Source organism: Patella vulgata, chromosome 6 (genome assembly GCF_932274485.2).
Source record: "Patella vulgata chromosome 6, xgPatVulg1.2, whole genome shotgun sequence".
In the NCBI taxonomy this organism is placed as follows: Eukaryota; Metazoa; Mollusca; class Gastropoda; family Patellidae; genus Patella; species Patella vulgata.
This window is the reverse complement of record NC_065884.2, coordinates 33,750,504-33,769,729: the sequence shown is the minus strand read 5'-3', so window position 1 is coordinate 33,769,729 and position 19,226 is coordinate 33,750,504. Positions and strand designations below refer to the sequence as shown.

General features: G+C 33.2%; 1 protein-coding gene across 2 annotated transcripts in view; it reads right to left on the bottom strand.

Moving 5' to 3' along the window:
• The window catches only part of LOC126825420 (phosphatidylinositol 4-phosphate 3-kinase C2 domain-containing subunit alpha), a 684,289-nt gene that overhangs the window by 194,593 nt on the left and 470,470 nt on the right, over nucleotides 1–19,226 (bottom strand). For both annotated transcript variants that reach the window (XR_008788423.1, XM_056101571.1), the window contains exon 24: nucleotides 16,481–16,617. The gene's annotated coding sequence lies outside the window, so the exon portion shown is untranslated. The remainder of the gene's footprint in view (nucleotides 1–16,480; nucleotides 16,618–19,226) is intronic.

Below are 19,226 nucleotides of genomic sequence, written 5' to 3'. Positions count from 1 at the left end.
TTAGCCAATGGGGGCCAAGGAAAAATACGGTGACAAAAAATGTTGACATTTTTGGTCAAATCAGATGACCCTTGGTAAAATACCACAGACAAATATTCATTAATAAAAAAGTTTTTCGTAAAATTTTAAATTTTCAAAATTTGGCGCCTAATATCTCCGAAGATTCGTCGAAAATAAAAAATCCAAAGAACCTTAGCTATGTGCCTTGTCTCTGGCTATGTCAAAATGTATCAAATATTACAATCCGACAATTATTGATAACATTACGGCAAAATATCGAAAAACAACAACTTCGGTGATTTCGGACATTTCGCATTGTCGCAGAACGTTGGAAATAGCTTTAAAATTTAAATCAAACCCACTTTCCCAGTAAAACCGAAGACATCGAATCGATCCGACAAGTAGTTTCTGAGATATGCTCAAATGGAAAAATAATAATAATAATAAGAACTAGAACTGCGAAGAAGCAATGACGGGTTTCACTGGTGCCACGTTGTCTTTGAACTTATGTCACTTTCAGTGCTACGTTACCCTTGAACTCATATCACTTCCAGTACCAATGAAACCGATAAACAGATTTCCACATAAACATTGCAGACGTGTTATAAAATGGACGCAGAATCAAGCAAATCCAGCAATATCAATTCTATTTATACATTTGTTACCATGTGTTACACGTGTCAAAAAGGTGATGCTGTTACTAACTTACGCTAAGTTAGTTGACTTTCTAATGGGAAATTAAAATGGATAAAAAGTCTTAAAAAGTGATCCTGAGAAAATTGGTTATTTCTCGACAAGGGAAGATGCTATAAGCAATTTTTGGACATATATATGCCCGTATTGATTCAATATATATGTCCATTGGAGTCAAATATCATAATGTTAAACGAATAATAAATATAACTCACTTTAAAAAATTGTTTGTTTTCAAGGCTAAAAATACATTTTTTGCCAAAATAACATTACTTCTGGGGTTAATGAAATTGTTAAATTATTTCTATGAAATCATAAATGGCATAAGGTATCACATGGTGAAATTTTTTATGGAAATCGGATAATAATTGACACTTTTATGTACCAAAAACCATGAAAAGTGACCTGTAGAAAATCGTCTATTTCTCTGCAACCGTACAAGTTAGGAACTATTTTGTAGTATCTGTATGATCGTAGGGGTTCATTCTATTTGTTGATTTGAATCAAATATCATAATTTTAAAATGATTACAAATAAGAAACATTTGAATAAAATATCTCTTTTAAAGGCTAAAAATACAGTTTTTGCCCAAATGATGTCATTTCCTCTGACAGTGAAAATGTTAAATTGGTTTGACCTAGTCAAAATTAGCATAAGGCATCAAATGGTAAAAAAAAAAATGAAAATCGAATAATAATTGACTCTTTTACAGGCAAAATAACGTGAAAAGTGACGCATGCGAAAATTGCCTATTTCTCGGCAACCGCTTATATTACAAACTAATTTTCACATACATTCTCTTCGTATGGATTATTGCTACGAGTTTATGAAAGTTACGAAGAAATATTTTAAAATATGAAGACGCTGAATGGGTTGTAAATAGCTTAATTTTACACCGTTTTTCACCCTTTAATCGAAATAGCCCGACAACGAAATCGAAATTAAGAAAACTGAGTCCGATGTTTTGTGCACATTTGCATGGCGCATCCCTTTGGTAATATCAAATTTTGAAAAAATAATATTTGCTTACAAAAAGTGGTACCGAACTGTCAAAATTATAGTTTTTGTTAAAATTATGTCACTCCCGATGCCGACAGATAACTCTATCGGTAACAAAAAAAATGACATTTTGGAAAAAGGAGCATATGAACTTTGTTTTAATCAAATCGACCAATAAATAATCAATCTAGGACCGAAAAACTGAATTAGCCAATGGCGGCTAACGCAAATTACTGAGACAAAAATTGTTCACATTTTTGCTCAAATCAGATGACCCTTTAGCCCTGGATAAAAAAAACATAAAGAAATACTCATTAATAAAAAAAAAAATTTGTAAAAATTTAAATTTTCAAAATTTGGCGCCTAAAATCTCCAAAGATTCAACGAAAATCAAAAATCTAAAAACCCGTAGCTATGTGCCTTGTCTCTGGCTGTGTCAACATTTATCAAATGATAAAATCCGGCAATTATTGTAAATATTACGGCAATATTTAGAAAAATACAACTTCAGTGATTTCGGACATTTCGCATTGTCGCAGAATGTTCGAAATAGATTTAATCTCTAAGTCATGCCATCTTTCCTGTAAAACCAAAGATATCGGAGTAGTTTCTGAGATATACTCAACTGGAAAATAAAACTGCCTATGTGTTGGATGATTGTTTTTTGGGTAAAAACAATCATCACTAGAACTGCGACGCAGTAATGACGGGTTTCACCGGTGCCCCGTTACCCTTGAACATATTTCACTTCCGGTACCGATGAAACCATTAAACAGGTTTCCATTTAAGCATTGCACACATCACATAAAATGTACGCAGAATCAACCAAATCCAGCAATATCAATTCATTGTATACATTCATTACATGTAAGTGATCCTGACAACATTACATTACTTCCGGTGATAATTAAAATGTTAAATTAGTTTCATGAAATCAGAAATAGCATAAGGCATCACATGGTGAAAATTTTATGTAGATCGAATAATATTTGCCACTTTTATTGTCCAAAATCCTTGAAAAGTGACTTGTAGAAAATCGTCTATTTCTCTGCAACCGTACAAGTTAGAAACCATATTTTGGTATTTGTATGATCGTGTGAGTTCAATCTATTTGTTGATTGGAATCAAATATCATAATTTTAAAAACAATACAAATCAGACTCATTTGAATAAAATATCCGTTTTGAAGACTAAAAATACAGTTTTTGCCAAAATGACGTTACTTCCGGTGATAATGAAAATCTTAAATTACTTGTATGAAATCTTAAATGGCATTAGATATCACACAGTGAAAAATTTATGAAAATCGAATAATAATTGACACTTTTATGGACCAAAAACCTTGAAAAGTTACCTGTTGAAAATCGTCTATTTCTCCGCAACTGAACAAGTTAGAAACCATTTTGTGATATCTATATGATCGTTTGGGTTCATTCTATTAGTTGATTGGAATCAAATATCAAAATTTTAAACAAATAACAAATAAGACTCATTTGAATAAATTACTGGTTTTGAAGGTTATAAATACAATTTTTGCCCAAATTACGTCATTTCCGGTAACATTGAAAATGTTAAATTGGTTTGACCTTGTTAAAATTGACATTACGCATCAAATGGTGTCACTTTTATGAAAATCGAATAATAATTGACTCTTATACAGGCAAACTACCGTAAATAGTGACTCATGCAAAATTGCCCATTTCTCGGCAACTGCTCATATTACAAACTAATTTTCACATACATTCTCTTCGTATGGATTATTGCTACTAGTTTATGAAAGTTGCGAAGAAATATTTTAAAATATGAAAAGCCTGAATGGGTTGTGAATAGCTCATTTTTTCAACTTTTTTCACCTTTAAATCGAAATGATCCGAAAACGAAATAAAAATTAAAAAAACTCAGCGCGATGATTTCTGCGCAATAAAACCGAACTCTCAAAATTGCAGTTTTTGCTAAATTTATGTTACTTCCGTTGCCGAAAGGAAAATGTACCGGTAACAAAAAAAATGACATTTTGGACTTCGGAACATATGAACTTTGTTTTATACAAATCGAACAATAAATAATTAATCCAGGACTGAAAAACTGAATTTGCCAATGGGGGCCAAGGAAAAATAGATGACCCTTTAACCCTTGGTAAAATACCACATAAAAATATTCATTAATAAAAAAAGTTTTTCGTAAAATTTTAAATTTTCAAAATTTGGCGCCTAATATCTCCGAAGATTCATCGAAAATAAAAAATCCAAAGAACCTTAGCTATGTGCCTTGTCTCTGGCTATGTCAAAATGTATCAAATATTACAATCCGACAATTATTGATAACATTACGGCAAAATATCGAAAAACGACAACTTCGGTGATTTCGGACATTTCGCATTGTCGCAGAACGTTGGAAATAGCTTTAAAATTTATATCAAACCCACTTTCCCAGTTAAACCGAAGACATCGAATCGATCCGACAAGTAGTTTCTGAGATATGCTCAAATGGAAAAATAATAATAATAATAATAAGAAGAAGAACTAGAACTGCGAAGCAGTAAGGACGGGTTTCACTGGTGCCACGTTGTCTTTGAACTTATGTCACTTTCGGTGCTACGTTACCCTTGAACTTATATCACTTCCAGTACCAATGAAACCGATAAACAGATTTCCACATAAACATTGCAGACGTGTTATAAAATGGACGCAGAATCAAGCAAATCCAGCAATATCAATTCTATTTATACATTTGTTACCATGTGTTACACATGTCAAAAAGGTGATGCTGTTACTAACTTACCGCTAAGTTAGTTGACTTTCTAATGGGAAATTAAAATGGATAAAAAGTCTTAAAAAGTGATCCTGAGAAAATTGGTTATTTCTCGACAAGGGAAGATGCTATAAGCAATTTTTGGACATATATATGCCCGTATTGATTCAATATATATGTCCATTGGAGTCAAATATCATAATGTTAAACGAATAATAAATATAACTCACTTCAAAAAATTGTTTGTTTTGAAGGCTAAAAATACATTTTTTGCCAAAATAACATTACTTCCGGGGTTAATGAAATTGTTAAATTATTTCTATGAAATCATAAATGGCATAAGGTATCACATGGTGAAATTTTTTATGGAAATAGATAATAATTGACACTTTTATGTACCAAAAACCATGAAAAGTGACCTGTAGAAAATCGTCTATTTCTCTGCAACCGTACAAGTTAGGAACTATTTTGTAGTATCTGTATGATCGTAGGGGTTCATTCTATTTGTTGATTTGAATCAAATATCATAATTTTAAAATGGTTACAAATAAGAAACATTTGAATAAAATATCTCTTTTAAAGGCTAAAAATACAGTTTTTGCCCAAATGATGTCATTTCCTCTGACAGTGAAAATGTTAAATTGGTTTGACCTAGTCAAAATTAGCATAAGGCATCAAATGGTAAAAAAAAAATGAAAATCGAATAATAATTGACTCTTTTACAGGCAAAATAACGTGAAAAGTGACGCATGCGAAAATTGCCTATTTCTCGGCAACCGCTTATATTACAAACTAATTTTCACATACATTCTCTTCGTATGGATTATTGCTATGAGTTTATGAAAGTTACGAAGAAATATTTTAAAATATGAAGACGCTGATTGGGTTGTAAATAGCTTAATTTTACACCGTTTTTCACCCTTTAATCGAAATAGCCCGACAACGAAATCGAAATTAAGAAAACTGAGTCCGATGTTTTGTGCACATTTGCATGGCGCATCCCTTTGGTAATATCAAATTTTGAAAAAATAATATTTGCTTACAAAAAGTGGTACCGAACTGTCAAAATTATAGTTTTTGTTAAAATTATGTCACTCCCGATGCCGACAGATAACTCGGATTGATCTGAAAAGTAGTTTCTGAGATATACTCAACTGGAAAATAAAACTGCCAACGTGTTGGATGATTGTTTTTTTGGTAAAAACAATCATCACTAGAACTGCGACGCAGTAATGACGGGTTTCACCGGTGCCCCGTTACCCTTGAACATATTTCACTTCCGGTACCGATGAAACCATTAAACAGGTTTCCATATAAGCATTGCACACATCAAATAAAATGTACACAGAATCAACCAAATCCAGCAATATCAATTCATTGTATACATTTGTTACATGTAAGTGATACTGACAAAATTACATTACTTCCGTTGATAATGAAAATGTTAAATTAGTTTTATGAAATCAGAAATGGCATAAGGCATCACATGGAGAAAATTTTATGTAAATCGAACAATAATTGCCACTTTTATAGACCAACAACCTTGAAAAGGGACTTGTAGAAAATCGTCTATTTCTCTGCAACCGTACAAGTTAGAAACCATTTTTTGGTATCTGTATGATCGTATGGGTTCAATCTATTTGTTGATTGGAATCAAATATCATAATTTTAAAAACATTACAAATTAGACTCATTTGAATAAAATATCTGTTTTGAAGGCTAAAAATACAGTTTTTGCCAAAATGACATTACTTCCGGTGTTAATGAAAATCTTAAATTACTTGTATGAAATCGTAAATGGCATTAGGTATCACACGGTGAAAATTTTATGAAAATCGAATAATAATTGACACTTTTATGGACCAAAAACCTTGAAAAGTTACCTGTTGAAAATCGTCTATTTCTCCGCAACTAAACGAGTTAGAAACCATTTTGTGATACCTATATGATCGTATGGGTTTATTCTATTGGTTGATTGGGACCAAATATCAAAATTTTAAACAAATAACAAATACGACTCATTTGAATAAAATACTGGTTTTGAAGGCTACAAATACAATTTTTGCCCAAATTACGTAATTTCGGGTGACATTGGAAATGTTAAATTGGTTTGACCTTGTTAAAATTGACATTATGCATCAAATGGTGTCACTTTTATGAAAATCGAATAATAATTGACTCCTTTACAGGTAAACTAGCGTAAAGGGTGACTCATGCAAAATTGCCCATTTCTCGGTAACTGCTCATATTACAAACTAATTTTCACATACATTCTCTTTGTATGGATTATTGCTACTAGTTTATGAAAGTTTCGAAAAAATATATTAAAATATGAAAAGCCTGAATGGGTTGTGAATAGCTCATTTTTTCACCTTTAAATTGAAATGATCCGAAAACGAAATAAAAATTAAAAAAACTGAGCGCGATGATTTCTGTGTCTTAACAGGGCACACCCTTTCAGTCATACCAGATTTAAAAAAATAATATTTGCTTTCAAAAAGTGGTACCGAACTGTCAAAATTGCAGTTTTTGCTAAATTTACGTCACTTCCGTTGCCGAAAGGAAAATGTACCGGTAACAAAAAAAATGACATTTTGGACCGCAGAACATATGAACTTTGTTTTATACAAATCGAACAATAAATAATTAATCCAGGACTGAAAAACTGAATTAGCCAATGGGGGCCAAGGAAAAATATGGTGACAAAAAATTTTTTGTCAAATCAGATGACCCTTTAACCATTGGTAAAATACCACATAAAAATATTCATTAATAAAAAGTTTTTCGTAAAAATTTAAATTTTCAAAATTTGGCACCTAATATCTCCGAAGATTCGTCGAAAATAAAAAATCCAAAGAACCTTAGCTATGTGCCTTGTCTCTGGCTATGTCAAAATGTATCAAATATTACAATCCGACAATTATTGATAACATTACGGCAAAATATCGAAAAAAGACAACTTCGGTGATTTCGGACATTTCGCATTGTCGCAGAATGTTAGAAATAGCTTTAAAATTTAAGTCAAACCCACTTTCCCAGTAAAACCGAAGACATCGAATCGATCCGACAAGTAGTTTCTGAGATATGCTCAAATGGAAAAATAATAATAATAATAATAACTAGATCTGCTACTGTCCCATGCAGATATGAAAGCTTTCATATTCATCGTCACGTGACATGGATTATATCAAGTATCTTAAAAGAAAAAAGAACAACAAAAAAATAATTATCAAAATCGGTGAAAAAGTCGCAAAGTTACAAGTTTAAATATAGTGAGAAACATTGCACCCGGGAAACAAAATAATCTGAAAACTAAAGGGAAACAACTGAGACTTGGATTGCTGTAATCGGAATGACTTTCCGTTCCAGAAGTTTCAGAAAAATGGATCAAGCCGTTTTAAAACGGGACGGATGAGAACATGAAACGAAAATGGCGGGAAAGAACTAAAAAGTGGCAGGAAAATATCAATAAAAATAAATGAAATAACTTCGAACGGAACTAATATTTTTGGAATCAGATTGACCTTAGCTGCTCCAATATTTAGGTTAAATTTGTAAAATTTGAAAATTAAAGGCATAAATTGTCCTGCAAACAACTTTGTCGGCACGTAAAAGGTCAAAGGCGAAAGAGAAATTTTGAAAATTTTCAAACACCAAAAGATCGATCTTGATCTCAAGCTATCCTGAAATGCATTCATTTCAGAAATAAGAGCGCATTGAACATATTACATCCTATTGTGTTTATATTCAATATTGTTCTTCATATTCAATTCCAAATGGAGACCATCAGTTGACCGAAAATCTTTTTTTTTTTGCTAAAACTCTTTTTTTTAATCGGATCAAAATGTGAGTAAAGCACAGAGTCCGAGGTGGTAATGGGCGTATTGTGTCCAAATTTCATGGTTTTCGGACAATCGGTGCTTGTTTCGCGCGATATTCCTCTTCTTTCACCTTATGGAAGCCGTAAATTGACTTAGAAAAAAAAAACGATCTGGAGCCGTGCAAAGAACAAACGACTTGAACGAATGCAGGTATCACCTTGAAATTTTCAGGTTACCTAGGTACCAGCGTGAAAAGTTCCTCGCCGGAATTTGGTACTCATGGTACGTTTGGTTCCAGCGTAGCGCAAGCGCGAAGTCAAAACCAGCTAAACTCAAAGCAACCTTGTCGGCAAGGAAAACATCAAAGGCGAAATTCGAATTTTTGAAATATTCAAATACCAAACATTCGACCATGAGCCAGGCTATCCTGAAATGTATTAATTTCGGTAATAGGAGACAGATTCTCTAAGTCACGACCAATTGTGTGGGTTTTCAAGCCCATTAATGTGGATTTTTTACTATTTTTCATTTTCAATTCAAAATGGCGTCCATCAGTTGACCTAAATCAAAATTCTACTGCCTACATTTTATGGGCTTTCCTTCAAGGATTTGGAAAATATAATTCCCTTGTCTGTAAGTAAAATATCAAAAAAGCCTTGGCGATATTTCACATTTCAAGATGGTGGCACTTCCGGTTTGGGCTACAAACTCCATTTTTTGTGTATGAATCAGTAATTACTTGTCTAGTATCGAAAAGAAAAATTAGGTCATTCTGACCTATATTTCGATGATTTTTTTGAAAATTTTGATCCTTAATTTCATTAAGGGGAGATAATTTAGCAAATTTCTAATCATATTTTTGAAGTCGCATTGGTAAGGTCTACTTACATGCTAAATTTCATGAAAATCGTACAACTATTAAAGAAATTGTCAAGTTTGTTTCAACTCCCGGTTAGAAATCACAGCGACGAATTTTCGAAATTCAAAAATCTGAATCTGCAGATTTGAAGTAATTGTCTCAAGGTACTCAAAGAAAAAAGATTTAGTAAAATAGGTCAAATAGTCACAAAGTTACAGCATTGTAGGTCAAATGCATTCGTTCGTAAAATTCGGTGATTTTGGATTCGTAAAATGTTTTGAAAATATATTTAATCAACAGCCACCACCCATTTTTGGGGGGATAGGTAAAAGTTTCAGAAAGATCCTATGGTTAGATTATGAGAAATCCGATTTGTGGATAAAACACACAAAAAAAATAATAATAACAATAATAATCTTAACAGAAACAATAAGCTTTCATATGAAATATGAAAGCTTAATAATAATAATAATAATAAGAAGAATAATAATCCGAACAAAAACAATAGTGTTTCACACTGGCTACGCAATGTGAAACCCTAACTAGAACTGCGACGCAGTAATGACGGGTTTCACCGGTGCCCCGTTACCCTTGAACACATGTCACTTCCTGTACCGATGAAACTATTAAACAGGTTTCCATGTAAGCATTTCACACATCAAATAAAATGTACGCAGAATCAACCAAATCCGGCAATATCAATTCATTGTATACATTTGTTACATGTAAGTGATCCGGACAAAATTACATTACTTCCGGTGATAATGAAAATTCTAAATTAGTTTCATGAAATCATAAATGGCATAAGGCATCACATGGTGAAATTTTTTATGTAAATCGAATAATAATTGCCACTTTTATAGAACAAAAACCTTGAAAAGTGACTTGTAGAAAATCGTCCATTTCTCTGCAACCGTACAAGTTAGAAACCATTTTTTGGTATCTGTATGATCGTGTGGGTTCAATCTATTTGTTGATTGGAATCAAATATCATAATTTTAAAAACAATACAAATCGGACTCATTTGAATAAAATATCTGTTTTGAAGGCTAAAAATACAGTTTTTGCCAAAATGACGTTACTTCCGGTGACAGAAAAAGTGTCAAATTACTTGTATGAAATCGTAAATGGCATTAGGTATCACACACTGGAAATTTTATGAAAATCGAATAATAATTGACACTTTTATGGACCAAAAACCTTGAAAAGTTACCTGTTGAAAATCGTCTATTTCTCCGCAACTGAACAAGTTAGAAACCATTTTGTGATATCTATACGATCGTTTGGGTTCATTCTATTAGTTGATTGGAGTCAAATATCAAAATTTTAAACAAATAACAAATAAGACTCATTTGAATAAATTACTGGTTTTGAAGGTTATAAATACAATTTTTGCCCAAATTACGTCATTTCCGGTGACATTGAAAATGTTAAATTGGTTTGACCTTGTTAAAATTGACATTACGCATCAAATGGTGTCACTTTTATGAAAATCCAATAATAATTGACTCTTATACAGGCAAACTACCGTAAATAGTGACTCATGCAAAATTGCCCATTTCTCGGCAACTGCTCATATTACAAATTAATTTTCACATACATTCTCTTCGTATGGATTATTGCTACTAGTTTATGAAAGTTGCGAAGAAATATTTTAAAATATGAAAAGCCTGAATGGGTTTTGAATAGTTCATTTTTTCACTTTTTTTCACCTTTAAATCGAAATTACCCGAAAACGAAATCGAAATTAAAAAAAGTGAGTCCGATGTTTTCTGCGCCTTTACAGGGCACACCCTTTCAGTCATACCAGATTCGAAAAAAATAATATTTGCTTTCAAAAAGTGGTACAGAACTCTCAAAATTGCAGTTTTTGCTAAATTTATGTTACTTCCGTTGCCGAAAGGAAAATGTACCGGTAACAAAAAAATGACATTTTGGACTGCGGAACATATGAACTTTGTTTTATACAAATCGAACAATAAATAATTAATCCAGGACTGAAAAACTGAATCAGCCAATGGATGCCAAGGAAAAATACGGTGACATTTTTTGTCAAATCAGATGACCCTTTAACCCTTGGTAAAATACCACATAAAAATATTCATTAATAAAAAAAAATTTTCGTAAAATTTTTTCAAAATTTGGCGCCTGATATCTCCGAAGATTCGTCGAAAATAAAAAAATCCAAAGAACCTTAGCTATGTGCCTTGTCTCTGGCTATGTCAAAATGTATCAAATATTACAATCCGACAATTATTGATTACATTACGGCAGAATATCGAAAAACGACAACTTCGGTGATTTTGGACATTTCGCATTGTCGCAGAACGTTGGAAATAGCTTTAAAATTTAAGTCAAACCCACTTTCCCAGTAAAACCGAAGACATCGAACCGATCCGACAAGTAGTTTCTGAGATATGCTCAAATGGAAAAATAATAATAATAAGAAGAATAATAATAATAATAAGAATAATAATCCGAACAAAAACAATAGTGTTTCACACTGGCTACGCAGTGTGAAACCCTAATAATCCAAACAAAAACAAATAATAAGAATAATAATAATAATAAGAATAATAATCCGAACAAAAACAATAGTGTTTCACACTGGCTACGCAGTGTGAAACCCTAATAATCCAAACAAAAACAATAGTGTTTCATACTGGCTACGCAGTGTGAAACCCTAACTAGACCTGCAAGAGGAGCACTGAACCGGCTTTCAAGAAGAGTGTCATACAATGCTGTATTGTATTATACATCGAGCTACCAAACGATACTTTAAACCATAATTCAGGAAATTACAATTCGATATGCGCAAATATCGAAAGGAACCAAGATCTTTGGGTTATAAACTTACATTTCAAGTTTCAACAAGCCAACAGTGAGGCTGATGTCCCCCGCCGAAATAGGAAAATAATTAGAGAGTTATTGTGTTCCAAAGTCTCAGCAAATCAAATTGCTTATCGCTCTGCTTAATCTGAGCAGAAAATGCTCATTATCGTTATCGATCTTAGTCAAGGTATTACTGTAATGAAACTATACACCAAGTTTCATCACTCTCACTTAATTAGAACTAAAGTTATAGTGTCCCAAAGCATCAACCAATCAAATTGTTTATCTCTGCTTACCCTAAGCGGAACGGACAGACAAACAGACAGACGGACGAACCCATTTTAATAGTTCCCTGCTTTCTTCGAAAGGCGGGGGACAATAAGCATGAACATTTACTCAATTCGAAGATCAACCAATCAAATTGTTTATCTCTGCTTACCATAAGCGGAACGGACAGACAGACAAACAGACAGACGGACGAACCCATTTTAATAGTTCCCTGCTTTCTTCGAAAGGCGGGGGACAATCAAATTAGGAGAGTTATTGTTTTCCAAAGTCTCGACCAATCAAATTGCGTATCGCTCTGCTTACCCTGAGCAGAAAATGCTCATTATCAAACTTAGTCAAGGTATTACTGTAATGAAACTATACACCAAGTTTCATCAATCTCACTTAATTAGAACTAAAGTTATCGTGTCCCAAAGCATCAACCAATCAAATTGCTTATCTCTGCTTACCCTAAGCGGAAAATGCTCATCTTCGAACTCCATCAAGGCATTGACCTAATCAACACATACACCAAGTTTGAACATTCTAGCTCAATTAGGAAGAGAGTTATCGTGCCCCAAAGTATCAACCAATCAAATTGCTTATCTCTGCTTACCCTAAGCGGAAAATGCTCATCTTCGAACTCCATCAAAGCATTGACCTAATAAACACATACACCAAGTTTGAACATTCTAGCTCAATTAAAAGTTATCGTGTCCCAAAGCATCAACCAATCAAATTGCTTATCTCTGCTTACCCTAAGCGGAAAATGCTCATCTTCGAACTCCATCAAGGCATTGACCTAATCAACACATACACCAAGTTTGAACATTCTAGCCCAATTAGGAAGAGAGTTATCGTGTCCCAAAGCATCAACCAATCAAATTGCTTATCTCTGCTTACCCTAAGCGGAAAATGCTCATCTTCGAACTCCATCAAGGCATTGACCTAATAAACACATACACCAAGTTTGAACATTCTAGCTCAATTAGGAAGAGAGTTATTGTGTCCCAAAAAGTGTGACGGACAGACAGACGGACAGACAGACGAGACAGACAGACAGACAGACAGACAGACAGACGGACGAACCCATTTTAATAGTCCCCTGCTTTCTTCGAAAGGCGGGGGACAACAAAATCGGATAAAAATTGTGACCTCTATAGGGTCCACAACTTTGATATACCATACTTTACGCTATTTGAGAACGAAGGGCCGCCATTTTGTCTGTCAGTTTTGGGCCGTTTTTTACGAAATTCGAACTCAGCCGTCCTTAGGGTGTAACGGTGATAAAATAATACGTTTTTTTAAATCAGATAAAAATTTGACCTCTATAGGTTCCACAAGCTAAAACATGATTTTTCGTACAATCAGGGGCCATAATTCAGGAAGTTACGGTCCGATATGCGCGAATATCGAAAGGAATCAAGATCTTTGGGTTATAAATATGCATTTCAAGTTTTATCAAAATCGGATTAAAATTGTGACCTCTACAGAGTCCACAACCTTGATATACCAATTTTTCGTACAATCAGGGGCCATAATCCATGAAGTTATGGTGCGATATATGCCAATATCGAACGGAACCGAGATCTTAGGGAGATAAAGCTATATTTCAAGTTTGACCTGTAGAGTGTCCACAAACAAATTTTGTCCATACGTATGTGTTAAACCGTATAGTATTTTTTACTATGAACCATGCATTAATTATCTCAAAGAAAAATAGCTCAAAATAGATCAGAAAGTCTCATAATAACAAATTTCCATAGTTGTTCCTTCAGCTAATTCGCTTCAGGCTGTTTTTATCTGACAGTCTTTTACTGTTTCAGCTCTAGAAAAATAAACTGAAATTTTGCAAAAATAGTGGTAGTCCTATATATACTCTTCAAAAAAAGTAGGGGATATTCAGAAACAATACAAAACTGCACTGCTGTTTTTATTGCCTACACATGAACACATGTAGTACCATGGCCAATTCTTGCAGTGTTGTCGGTTGACGTTGACAAACACTTCTCCCGATCAAATTAAACGTAACACACTAAAGCAAAGATATGCTTAACAGTAAATCTTATGCAAGAACCGATAGGAAAGCAAACATGGATAGGATAAACCAGTATGTGGCAGTTTTCATCAACTCTTCCTTGAAGTGTCAAATTTGACAATCAACCCCTCCCACGTGTATGGCGCTATTGCTGGTCGCTTCAAACAAATGACATTTTCGGAAACCCTAAATCTTTTCTGAGACAATGGCTATCTCACATTTTTCAATTTCGAATATTTGTGTATGACTTTTATAGTTCTAAAATTGAAAACACGTTGTTTATGAGACAATTTTTGTTATTTTTCAAATTGTTCAAATTTGACCTACATTATTGGAAACCTTATGTCAATATGATTCCAGTAATATAAGTTTTATTCCAAGTTATTGCCCTTTATTTTTCGATTTTTTAAAAATTTTCTGCCCATTTTCCAACCCTTATATTTTTTTTTAAAGGATTAATCGATGTTTCTGAAACTCCTGGAACATAACGTCATATGGTCAAACCATTGGATGAAGCAATTTCAACAACAATCCGTAAACTGGAAGTAGTCGAAATAATATGCGATATTTAAAAAAAACGCGAAAAATGGGTGTTTTGGGGAAAAATGCAATTTCTCCGTCCAATATCAATGGATTCAAGAAATTATGGTATCATTGGGTCGAGGGGAGATTGAACTGTCGTATATGATACCCAATTCATACAGATACGATGACCATATTTGAAAATATGGGACGCTGAAAATCAAGTATTTTCTGATTTGGAGCGTTTTTGGACGCCTTTATCTCGAAAACTACTCCAACGATTTTTTTTTAAACTTCCTCTATCGAGAGTCCCTTCGGAGGTATTGTGCATGAAGCAGTCCAATAAGACTTTGAAATGTCTGGAATAGGATTTAAAAGGTTACACATTCAGATAGCTGACCTAATTACGATTCTAGCGATCTATAATATGTATTGAGTTATTGAAATATCTCGACAATTACGCCACAATATGTATATATACACCAAGCCTTAAATCAGTTTCAAACATTTATTGTCACTAAATAAACGGTCATGCTGTACGTAATAAGCTATGACCATTTAATCATCCATGAATACTACACTGAAAGATGGTTCCGAGCGTCGGCCATAACATCTGAGCATGTGTGAGTAAAAAATAGGTTACGTGCCCTTGTTTCGAAAGTAGTCTTGCTTAACCAGTCTACCGACCATTCTACGTTTGATTAACAGGCCGGGATAATCAAGATTACCTTTTTTACGCAACATAACAGAAAGCTGGAACAATAAATTGAATTTAGAAACACGCACGTTGGGCAACTCAACATTTGTTTTAAGAACCTTGTAAAAGTAAAATGAAACTACTGCTAGTATCATGTTCTTGCCCAACGCAAGTATTTCAGAGATATTATTTGTACTAAACCAAAAGATGCAGCTCCTAATGGTACAGTTAATGATAAAGCAATTTAAAAAATAAAACGAACATAATTTCTAAAGCAGCTGTAATAACCAATCTGATATAACTAAAAGGGTGCTGCGCCCTGTAAAGGCGCACAGAATCTTGAGCTCAGAATTTTTAATTTCGATTTCATTTTCGGGCAATTTCGATTTAAAGGTGGAAAAAAGGTGTAAAATTAAGCTAATTACAACTCATTCAGCGCCTTCATATTTTAAAATATTTCTTTGTAACTTTCATAAACTCGTAGCAATAATCCATACGAAGAGAATGTATGCGAAAATTAGTTTGTAATATGAGCAGCTGCCGAGAAATATTTTTCCTGTAAAAGAATCAATTATTATTGCTTACCTCTGCTTACCCTATGAAGAAACACTCATCTTTGAACACCATCAAGGCACTCACCTAATAAACACCTACACCAAGTTTGAATATTCTAGCTCAATTAGAAGGAAAGTTATTGTGTCCCAAAAAGACGGACCGACAGATAGACAGACCATTTTAATAGTTCCGGCTTTCATCGAAATGCAGGGGACAATTAATTTTTCGATATTGCAGTATTTTATGACAGCCCAAGTTAAGATGAGACAATTTGGGATGGGGAGCTTGCGACTATTAGACAGAATTGAAATGATAAACAACAATAATCAACACTTGTATATTGCTGGTACAATGTTTTGACAGGGGTTGCGATTAAAGATTTGCACAGTTAAAAGTATCATCATTTCAAGAAATAAACACCATATTCAAGTTATTGTTAAACTAACCTTTCTATATTCTAACTCAGTTGGATTATGTCTCTGTAACCATTCTTTGATAGGTCGATCTTTAAATGACCCTGTTACCCCACAGGATACCTGTATTTTACGTAATGTATCAGATTCTGTTACAAGTTCAACAATACCTTTGAATACAAATAAATACTTACAAATAAAACTATCTTTTGAATAAGTTGAATACAAAACAAGCCAACAGTGAGGCTGGTGTCCCCCGCTGAAATCCCAAATTAAATAGATGACGCATATCAATTAATTGCACATTTATCTTTTGCGAAAGTATCAAGCAATCAAACTGAATATCTATACTTAGTCTAAGCATAAAATGTTCACGATAAAACTCAGTCATGGTTTTGAAGCACCTGGTAGTGAAACTATATACTAAGTTTCATCACTCTCCATTGGCTAGAATCAAAGTTATCTTGTCCCAAAGCATCTACGAATGAAATTTCTTGGCTCTGCTTAGCTTTAATAGTGTGAAATGTTAATCAGTCAAGACATTCACCTAATGAACATCTACATCAAGTTTAAATATTCTACTACGAAATATTCTACCGGTATATTAATCCGTTTGAACGAGTTAGTATCTTGTTTGAACAAATTAGTATCTCGTTTGAACGAATTGGTATCTCATTTGAACGAATTATCTCATTTGAAGGAATTAATTATCTCGTTTGAAGGAATTAATTATCTTGTTTGAACGAATTAATTATCTCATTTGAATGAGTTAGTATCTTGTTTGAACGAATTAATTATCTCGTTTGAATGAGTTAGTATCTTGTTTGAACGAATTAATTATCTCGTTTGAACAAATTAATTATTTCATTTGAACGAATTAATTATCTCGTTAATTATCTCTGGGATAATCCTTTACTGCAAAATTCAATTAATATGTAAACCCTGTTGACAAACAATCGTAGTTCTGTTAACTGAGCTAGCGAAAATTCAGCTAAGGCACAATTATTTCTTAATTGGGTGCGTTTCAAATCTACGCCTTTACAATATTATTAAAGATACATTATGTAAGATTTAGATAAAGAGCTGGTCGTTCTTGCTATAATAGTTCAACAATAAATAATGCAAAAAAAATATATGTGACTGGCCACAGCTAAATGAGTCGAAATGCGCACGAATCAATAATGAGATAAAGACAAAATAAGTGAAAATATAGATTTTGATCGAAATTGAGATTTTCACAAAAATGAGTCTATAAATATACTATCTATTGACACAAAAGATGAAAATAGCAATAAAACATTTTAAAACACCTTTATTTGAACATTTTGTAAGAGTACCGTATTCTTAAATCTGTCCTATTTCTTAAAATTCTCGGCGAAATTCATTATTTTTGTTCGCTTGCAGCGTGGCGACGACCAGTCATTCCTCTTGCATAATAAATGCCATCGTTGTAAAGCAGAGCATCTCTAGTTTACAAATATGATCAAAATATTGTCGATGAATTGATTTTGAATGGATACAGTCGAGTTTTAAAACCCCTAAAAAATATAAATAAACTCCGCCTGTTGCCATGCTGTCTATACAACTCGTTTGCTGATTGGCCAACCCACCACATGCAAGGCATTATCGATAAATATTTGGTTTTGGCGATAATGTTTTTGAGTACCTACATGCGATTCACTCTGATAAGTGGCAGAAAAAAAAAAATTCTGATCGAATATAGATTGCCGTTGAGTGTTAATCGAAAACACGTGGCTGATTATGTAAATTAAACAACAAGCGGGTGTGTGTCATTGAGTAATACTATTACTGTCAAGGGTCAGTGATAAAGCCGTCGACAACTCATTATTTACTCCGAATAATTAATCCACGTGGTGATTATTTATATCTCATATCATCTTCAAAAAATAATCTATAGGCCTTAAAGGACAATATTGGTGTCAGTCACTATAAAATATGTGATAGAGCTCGTTAAATACATCTCAAATATAATTTTAACACAGAGATCATTGCTACGGGATATGTGTAACAAGCACGTGAAGAAATGGGAAGTGACGTCAAACATGACAAACACGACTTGTCCTTCTATACAACAGACTGAAGTAGCGAGCAGTAACAGACAAACTATCAAATTTCATTTCACTAATAATTCAGTTGAAGATGAAAAGTTGTTATATGAGACGATGTGAGGATATCTGACAATTCAAAAAAAGAATTGGCTGTCAGTAGATAAAAGATAAGAACAAATTAGAAAATGTCCGTGCATTACCATGTTTTTATTAAGAACAGAATGAATAAAAATGGGGGAATGCACGGGATTTTTCTATTTTTCTCTTTTTCCCTTATCTAGTGAGAGCCAATTCTATTTTTGAATTGTGAGATACCCTCTCACCGTCCCATATAATAACTTTTCCACTTCAATGAATGGAAATGGAAATAAATAATATGGCCAATAATTTTCTTTTCAAAGAGAATTTTATTGATAGCTGAATTCCGTTTACTGTCGCTTCTTCATACGGCATGCAAAGTAAGGAATGCATCTTGGATATTATTGTTTAAAGGAGCTAAATCGCTAACATTTGGGACCTAGAAATTGACAAAAGTGGGTCACAACGCATATAATACTGTAATATGAATGTATATAAACTGATTTACATTCAATGGTTTCCGTTTTTACTCAAATTTTAAAATCAGTTATGTTCGGCGAAATAAGCCAGCAGTCTCAAGGGAGTGCAAATTTCTAGCATCTGGTTATTCTAGTCTACATACGCCGTTTGAT